Source organism: Musca domestica, unplaced genomic scaffold, assembly GCF_030504385.1.
Source record: "Musca domestica strain aabys unplaced genomic scaffold, Musca_domestica.polishedcontigs.V.1.1 28, whole genome shotgun sequence".
Classification (NCBI taxonomy): Eukaryota; Metazoa; Arthropoda; class Insecta; order Diptera; family Muscidae; genus Musca; species Musca domestica.
The window spans coordinates 3,141,811-3,151,741 of NW_026712293.1; positions in this window are offsets into that span (position 1 = coordinate 3,141,811).

Here is a 9,931-nt window from a genome sequence, read left to right on the forward strand (position 1 = left end):
TATCTAAATTTTTACCGATTATCTCCAATTTCAATAGGGCTCGTCCTTGGGCCAAACAAATGTTGTTTGCAAAATTTCATCTCAATCGGATAACAAATGCGACCTGCATTTTGTTCACAAGAATACATGGACAGACGGACGGACAGACGGACTGACATGCATAAATCAACTCAGAAAGTGATTCTATCCAAATCATCAAAAGGAACTATGGGCCTATCTCGTTTCCTTTTGCCTGTTACAAACAAATGCACAAAGACATAATACCCTGACCACCTTGTGGTGTAGGGTATAAACAGGAAAATACCTGCGCAGGTAATACTAAAGAAATTAATGGACAGTATAATGATAATAAGCCCAATGTCTATGAAGTCATTAATAATAACGACGCGCGTAAATACGTGCAGATAAAACTAAATTCCAAAAAATGTTTGCTAAAACACGGAAAGAAGGTAATATCCAAATTTATAGTGAGTGACATGTACTCCAATGGAAAACTCGACTTAGGTCAGTTTTTCCAAAGGCTTGAATCAGAAGCCGGGTTACGTGAAACTACACGATTAAGAATGTCACAAAACTATGGGATTTTCGAAACTGTCTTGTTAAATAAGTTTAAAGCAATGGGAAATAAAATACTGAAAAATGTAAAAGTAGCGCTACTACAAAACGTGACATTAACAGACAGGAATAATAAGTCCAATATAAGTAAAATCCTGACAAAATACCATGATGATCCAATTGAAGGCGGCCATTCGGGAATTACGCGTACCCTGATGAAAATAAGAAAATATTATTACTGGCCACAAATGACAAAAGATATAAGTAATAATGTAAAAATATGTAAAAAATGCCAAACAGCGAAAACAATTACACATACAAAAACCCCAATTACTATTACTGAAACACCTTCAGGTGCTTTTGAAATAGTTTTCATTGATACTATAGGACCCTTACCAAGAACTGAAAATGGTAACGAATATGCCATAACATTAATTTGTGATCTAACAAAATACCTTGTAGTAATTCCAGTTCGTGATAAGAATTCAAAAACGGCAGCGAAAGCAGTAGTCGAAATTTTTATTCTGCACTACGGACCTATGAAGACGTTCATAACGGACCAAGGTACAGAATACAAAAATGCTTTAATGACAGATATTTGGAAATACCTTAAAATTGATAAGTTGACATCAACCGCTCATCACCATCAAACCCTGGGAACAGTAGAACGCAGCCATAGAACATTAAACGAATATGTACGTTCAAACATATCTGTAGAAATTAATGATTGGGATGTTTGGTTGAAATATTTCCAATATTGTTACAATACAACACCATCAACAGTACACCAATACTGCCCTCTTGAACTAGTATATGGAAAAATCCCTACACCATTAATTAGAAAACATAGATAATGTAGATGATTTGTATAATTTAGATGACTATGCAAAGGAAATTAAATATAGATTGCAAAACAGATTGCAAAATTATAAAACAAAACAGAAAAACTTATATGATAGAACAACAAATGACTTTAACATAGAAATAGGAAACTTAGTTTTATTAAGGAATGAAGTAGGACATAAATTACAAAGTAGACATTTAGAACCATATACGGAATCTGACATAAATGATAGAAATAATATAAAAATTAGGGATAGTAAAGGAAAGCAACAACTAGTTCATAAAGATAGATTAAAACCATTCAAAGAAATAGAAAAACAAAAACATTTGATCAAATGTGTTCAAAATATGTTAAATATATTTAAAAAAAAAAAACGTATTGTAAAAAAAATGAGAACAATGTTTAAAATAAATATAATAGATATTTTAAATATAAATGTTAACTATAATAAAATATGAAATACGTTAATATCAAGCAAAATATGAATAAGAAAATATTTAAAATACAACTAAAAAACCAAGCATATAAAGAACTATGTAAATGCAATATGAACCACGCGTACACTCATACCATTAAAATCAGGCTACACATATAAACATAATTTTAAATTGAATGTAAAATTTGTAAATAGAAATTAAGTATAAATAATCTAAATCAATCTAAATAAATTCAATTCATATTCATCCATCAAACATACGTGTTTTAATCGCTCGACATTATAGTGCTAACCTAGCACAATTTTTCGTCCATACATTGAAAATTTCTATTTCCACTCGTTACTAGTTAAAATTGGAAAAAAATACATATATAACGAAAAATTGCTGTAATTTTTTTAAAAACTCAAATCGAGTTGCGGCAAATTATGATGAGTTGTGCTTACCTAGCACAATTTTTCGTTCATACAATAAAAATTTTATCTCTACTCGTTACTCGTAAAAATCAAAATCGCATATTCAGAAACAAGATATCGAAAAACTAAAAGTTGTGTTGACAATTTTTTGTCCATACATTGAAAATTTGTATTTCCACTCGTTTTTAGTTAAAATTAAAAATGGTAAAGAAACGTTACTGCAATTTTGGTTAAAATTCAAATATTGAGATCGGTGTGACCGCTGGAAATTTTCAAAAAGTATCACAAAAAGTATCATTTCTTGAAAAAAGTGGCACATCTCGTTTTAAATGGTGGCACAGAAAGTGGCACAATTTATTTCACACTTTATTTAAAAAAATAACAGTTTAGAACAAAACAACAAATTCATCTACATGTAATACTATATAGTAATAATATATGTATGTACATATTGCATATTTAACAAGTAAAATAGCTGTAAGTTCGGCCGGGCCGAACTTCGAATACCCTCATGTGGCAATTTTCAAAAAAATAAAATCCATTAAAAATTCTGTTAAAATCTTAAAAATATGTAGCCGTATATTAGGGTCTATACGACGACGTGCACCTACATACGGAACTTTTGTCATAAGCCTGCGCAGGCAATTATGATGTAGTATCCATTACGAACTTCAAATACCAAATTTGAAACTATTCCGGTTAATAATGTTGCTAAAATCATCAAAATACCTAATATCGGGAGGTACCGTTATATGAGGGCTATACCATAACGTGGACCTACATGGCCTATTTTCAATACCAAAAGTCCTGCAGACATAACATACATTTGAGCAAAATTTTATCAATCTACTTCAATTCGTTAGGAGCTAGAGTGATTTCCAGAGACGGATAGACAAACATATTGACGGACATTGTTATATCGACATAGAATTTTATGCTGATCAAGAATATATATACTTTGTGGGGTCTAAAATGTGTATTTCGAGGTGTTAAAAACGGAATGACAAACTTAATAGATTTAATGTGAAGAGGATCTAAGAATCTTAAAATATTCAGTCTTTTGTTATTAACATCAATTCTTGACAATATTTGATCACGTACATATTGATAAAATTTAAGTATATTGCCTTTAATTAGAGAAACATTTTCTTCTGTTATATTTTCAGAAGAAATTAATGTTTTCGCCTCATGATCTATATATTTGGTCACATCCTTGATGTGAAAACAATTTTTATAATCAATGGTCCAAATTTCAAGAAGATTTATGAATTCCTTTTTAAAAACTTTCTGAAAGTTGAAGTAAAATGCCTTTTGTCTTAGAACAAAGGTATATTATTTGAGAAGACTCGATTTGTAAAGTGGTGTTTAGAGTGTTAATTATTTTAAGAACATTAACTAAAAAATTTAAATATATCTTGTTTACTATTGATAACTCATTATGAATTGAATATATTTTTTCAATTGCTTTCCACATTTTGTCTCAAATTGTTCTCTTATAAAATAGTGTTGCAGTACCCGTCTGGAAACAGATTCGAAAGAAAACCATCTAGTGTCACTTAATCTTGAAAGCTTGTTCTCAGGTAAATCGAAAATGATTTGGAGTTCCTTATAATCTGATTACCTCCTTGCACTTTTAAAATAATTAAAAACAACAGCTGTTCCAGAAATAAACAAACACAACAATGTTGACAACATTGACATACGAAAACCACACCTAATATAAAAGCGTTCGCTCTGAAATTTGCTATCGCTAATTGGAAATGACAGCGTACGACGCTTTTCATTATTTTATTTCATTGTTTTAAATACAGCGTTTAGATTAAAATATATGTAGTTTAAAAAAAAAGTGGCACAATGTATAAAAAAGTGGAACAAAAATTCAAAAAAGTGGCTCATTTAGGAACAAAATAAAAAAGCGGCACAAAGGTATCTGTTTAATTTAGAATCGTAAGTTCATTAATTTCCATTGTCGTCTCCACATTCATTGTGTTTGAGACTTTATCGAATGCTATACTCGTTACAATCTGCATATTCCTTTTTGTTACAACATTGAACTGTCAAATGCAGATTCTAACGAGTATAAATTTGCCGCCGACGCCTCTTTTCGAAATTATAAAAGGTCACTCTTGTTCTCGCTGCCAAACCAACCAACAGGTAATCTGTCCTACACCTTTTTCTAATTTATTAATTTATCCCAATAAATCTACCATACTTTTTTTGAATTTAAAATTAAAACGTTCGTGTTTTTATTTTATTTATTTTACACGCAATTTCGGCGGTAACATTATTTGGTCCAATCGAGCCGGATACGAGATACTTGGTATCGTTGTCTAATTGGATTTTTTTGTTTGGTTCTTCCCAACAGCAACAACATCATCATCCCCCATTACATTATTTACATCATCACCATTATCTATTTACATCATCATCATTTACATCGTCATCAACAAAAGGTAGGTCAGTGCAGTGTTTTTTTATTATGAGCTCGCGAAAAAAAAAATAATAACTATCGAAATTAATAACAAAACCAAAATAAAATTCGTTAACCTATTCTTTTTTACAACAACAACAGCCGCTTTGCAACGCGTCGCGTATTCCCTTGTTTGTCCGTCCTTCTATCGTTCTCTTGTTTATTAGTCTCGGACGGACATAGTGATCAGTGGGAAAAAAGAATATTTTTGTGTTTAAAAAATAATTATTAACAAGTGAATTTTGTTTCAAAAGTGAGTGGATAAAATTTAAATAAATTATTTTTAAAAATAATTGTGGTGCATTCGACTTTTAAATGAAAATTTGAATAAATAAATATAATAAATATTGCAATAGCATCCACTCACTCTAGTGTTCGTTCACATTCAAAAAGAATAACAAAAGAAAAAAACACCACCAAACTCCAAAAATCACTTGTTCATATTTTCTATTTTTTCACTGATCCATCATACATAATTATATTTACATATTTACGCGTGTGACATATGTACGCTTGCGGTCGTCGATCGTCTGTTTGATGTTTATACATACATACACCAGTTACATACATATGCTTGGTTAGGCAGCCGTCTCTCGCCTAGTTTTTTATTTCTCTTTTTCCTTCTTTTTTGTTACGAGTGCGCTACACCATTCGGTTCGGTCGATGGTGATTAGTTAATACGTTGGTACAAAGGTGAAAAAAATTGTTATATATGTTAATGGTGTATGTGTGAACAAATTGTAATTATTTTGGAAATAATTAAATATCGTGCACTCTACAGTCCGCATCGGTCGCTTCGTATAAATAATATACTTTTTTGATTATTTTTTACGAAAGTAAATATTTTTTAAATAATAATTTATATTTTTGAAAATTTAGTTAAATATACATTTTTTATTTAACATTTTATATATTTTCTATACACAAAAATTTAAATATTTTGTTGTTTTTCGCAATTTTTTTAGATTTTTACGTTCAAATTTTTGGAAAAAAGCTTGTTTTTTGATTTGTTTTCGGACATTTCGGTCACTTTTTGATTGGTTTTGGAATTTCATTGCAATTTCAAGAATTTGATTGGGTTTTTGTCGGAAATTTTACAGTTTTTTTTATCATTTTGGTAATTTTTATGCCATTATTAAAAAACCTTCGTTGATTTTCTTTAAGAATTTCGGGAAAATTTTAGCATTTGGGGAAGTTTTATTAATTGTTTGGTAAAACTTCATATTAGATCCTGCTGTTGGCAAACATCTTCTTAAGAATTCTTGGAAATTTTGATCGATTTTAATTCTTTTCTAGAAGAAATTGGTTTCTCTTGCGAAGAATTAGGTCGGGTTCGTTTAAAATTGAAGTCGTTGAATAATTTTGCCTAATTTTAAATAAAATTATTCGATTTTGATTCTTTTCTAGAAGAAATTGGTTTCTCTCGTGAAAAATTAGGTCGCCTTTTGTTGAAATTTGGAATCTTTTCATCTTTTTGTCGGAATTTGTGCAAAATTTGTTTGATATTTATTCTTTTCGAGAGAAACCAATTTCTTCTTCTTCAAAAAGTGACCGAAATGTCCGAAAACAAATCAATAAACAAGCTTTTTTCCAAAAATTTTAACGAAAAAATGCAAAAAAATTGCGAAAAACCACAAAATATTTAAATTTTTATGTATAGAAAATATATAAAATGTTAAATAAAAATTGTATATTTAACTAAATTTTCAAAAATATAAATTATTATTTAAAAAATATTTACTTTCGTAAAAAATAATCAAAAAAGTATATTATTTATACGAAGCGACCGATGCGGACTGTAGACTGCACGATATTTAATTATTTCCAAAATAATTACAATTTGTTCACCCATACACCATTAACATATATAACAATTTTTTTCACCTTTGTACCAACGTATTAACTAACCACCATCGACCGAACCGAATGGTGTAGCGCACATGTAACAAAAAAGAAAGAAAAAGAGAAATAAAAAACTAGGCGAGAGACGGCTGCCTAACCAAGCATATGTATGTAACTGGTGTATGTATGTATAAACATCAAACAGACAATCGACGACCGCAAGCGTACATATGTCACACGCGTAAATATGTAAATATAATTATGTATGATGGATCAGTGAAAAAATAGAAAATATGAACAAGTGATTTTTGAAGTTTGGTGGTGTTTTTTTCTTTTGTTATTTTTTGAATGTGAACGAACACTAGAGTGAGTGGATGCTATTGCAATATTTATTATATTTATTTATTTAAATTATTCAAATTTTCATTTAAAAATCGATTGCACCACAATTATTATTAAAAATAATTTATTTAAATTTTATCCACTCACTTTTGTAACAAAATTCACTTGTTAATAATTATTTTTTAAACACAAAAATATTATTTTTTCCCACTGATCACTATGTCCGTCCGAGACTAATAAACAAGAGAACGATAGAAGGACGGACAAACAAAGGGAATACGCGACGCGTTGCAAAGCGGCCGTTGTTGTTGTAAAAAAGAATAGGTTAACGAACTTTATCTTGGTTTTGTTATTAATTTCGATAGTAATTATTTTTTTTCGCGAGCTCACAATAAAAAACACTGCACTGACTAACCTTTTGTTGATGACGATGTAAATGATGTAAATAATGTAATGGGGGATGATGATGTTGTTGCTGTTGGGAAGAACCAAACAAAACAAGTAAAAAAGCAGTAAGTTCGGCCGGGCCGAACTTTGAATACCCTCCACCATTTGGAACGAATTAGAAAATTTTCAAAAAAATAAAATCCAATAAAAATTCTTTTAAAATCTTTAAAATATCTAATATAGGAAGGTGCCGATATATGGGGGATATACCATATTGTGGACCTTTAAAGACAAATCTATGTCTGCGTGTAAAGTACTCACAAGGAACTCCGTGTGTGGATTTTCAGACAATACGATTGGAAAATATGGCTAAAATCATCAAAATACCGAATATCGCGGGGTACCGTTATATGGGAGCTATACGTTATCGTTAACCTATATAGAGAATTCTCTGGGTAAAGTGCTCACAAAGAACCCCTTGTGACCATTCCGTTGAAAAATATGGCTAAAAACATCAAAATACCGAATATCGGGGGTAACGTTATATGAGGACTATACAATATAGATAATTCTCTGCCGAGGTATAAAGTACCCACAACGAACTCCTTGTGTTGATTTTCAGACAATTCCGATGAAAAATGTGGGTCAAATCATAAAATACCGAATATCGGGAGGTACCGTTATATGGGGGATATACGATATCGTGGACCTGTATAGACAACTCTCTCTCAGGGGGTGAAGTACTCACAAGGAACTACTTGTGTTGATTTTAAGACAATTCCATTGAAAAATGTGGGTAAAATCATAAAATACCGAATATCGGGGGGTACCGTTACATGGGGGCTACACGATATCATAGACCGATATAGCCCATCTTCGAACTTGACCTGCCTGCAGACAAAAGAGAGATCTGTGCAAAATTTTAGCATCCTATCTTAATTCGTTTAGACTGTAGCGTGATTACAACAGACGGACGGACAGGGCTAAATCATCTTAGAATTTTACGCTGATCAAGAATATATATACTTTGTTGGGTCTAAAATGATTATTTCGATGAGTTACAAACGGAATGACGAACTTAATATACCCTCCATACCTTTTTTGGTGGAGGGTATAAAAATCCAATTAGACAACGATACCAAGTAGCTCGTATCCGGTTCGATTGGACCAAATAATGTTACCGCCGAAATTGCGTTTAAAATAAATAAAATAAAAACACGAACGTTTTAATTTTAAATTCAAAAAAGTATGGTAGATTTATTGGGATAAATTAATAAATTGGAAAAAGGTGTAGGACAGATTACCTGTTGGTTGGTTTGGCAGCGAGAACAAGAGTGACCTTTTATAATTTCGAAAAGAGGCGTCGGCGGCAAATTTATACTCGTTAGAATCTGCATTTGACAGTTCAATGTTGTAACAAAAGGGAATATGCAGATTGTAACGAGTATAGCATTCGATAAAGTCTCAAACACAATGAATGTGGAGACGACAATGGAAATTAATGAACTTACGATTCTAAATTAAACAGATACCTTTGTGCCGCTTTTTTATTTTGTTCCTAAATGAGCCACTTTTTTGAATTTTTGTTCCACTTTTTTATACATTGTGCCACTTTTTTTTAAAACTACATATATTTTAATCTAAACGCTTTATTTAAAACAATGAAATAAAATAATGAAAAGCGTCGTACGCTGTCATTTCCAATTAGCGATAGCAAATTTCAGAGCGAACGCTTTTATATTAGGTGTGGTTTTCGTATGCTCAATGTTGTCAACATTGTTGTGTTTGTTTATTTCTGGAACAGCTGTTGTTTTTAATTACTTTAAAAGTGCAAGGAGGTAATCAGATTATAAGGAACTCCAAATCATTTTCGATTTACCTGAGCACAAGCTTTTAAGATTAAGTGACACTAGATGGTTTTCTTTCGAATCTGTTTCCAGACGGGTACTGCAACACTATTTTATAAGAGAACAATTTGAGACAAAATGTGGAAAGCAATTGAAAAAATATATTCAATTCATAATGAGTTATCAATAGTAAACAAGATATATTTAAATTTTTTAGTTAATGTTCTTAAAATAATTAACACTCTAAACACCACTTTACAAATCGAGTCTTCTCAAATAATATACCTTTGTTCTAAGACAAAAGGCATTTTACTTCAACTTTCAGAAACTTGTTAAAAAGGAATTCATAAATCTTCTTGAAATTTGGACCATTGATTATAAAAATTGTTTTCACATCAAGGATGTGACCAAATATATAGATCATGAGGCGAAATCTTTAATTTCTTCTGAAAATATAACAGAAGAAAATGTTTCTCTAATTAAAGGCAATATACTTAAATTTTATCAATATGTACGTGATCAAATATTGTCAAGAATTGATGTTAATAACAAAAGACTGAATATTTTAAGATTCTTAGATCCTCTTCACATTAAATTTATTAAGTTTGTCATTCCGTTTTTAACACCTCGAAATACACATTTTAGACCCCACAAAGTATATATATTCTTGATCAGCATAAAATTCTATGTCGATATAACAATGTCCGTCAATCTGTTTGTCTATCCGTCTCTGGAAATCACTCTAGCTCTAGCAGTTTTTGATCATTTTGGTAATTTTTGTGCCATTTTTAAAA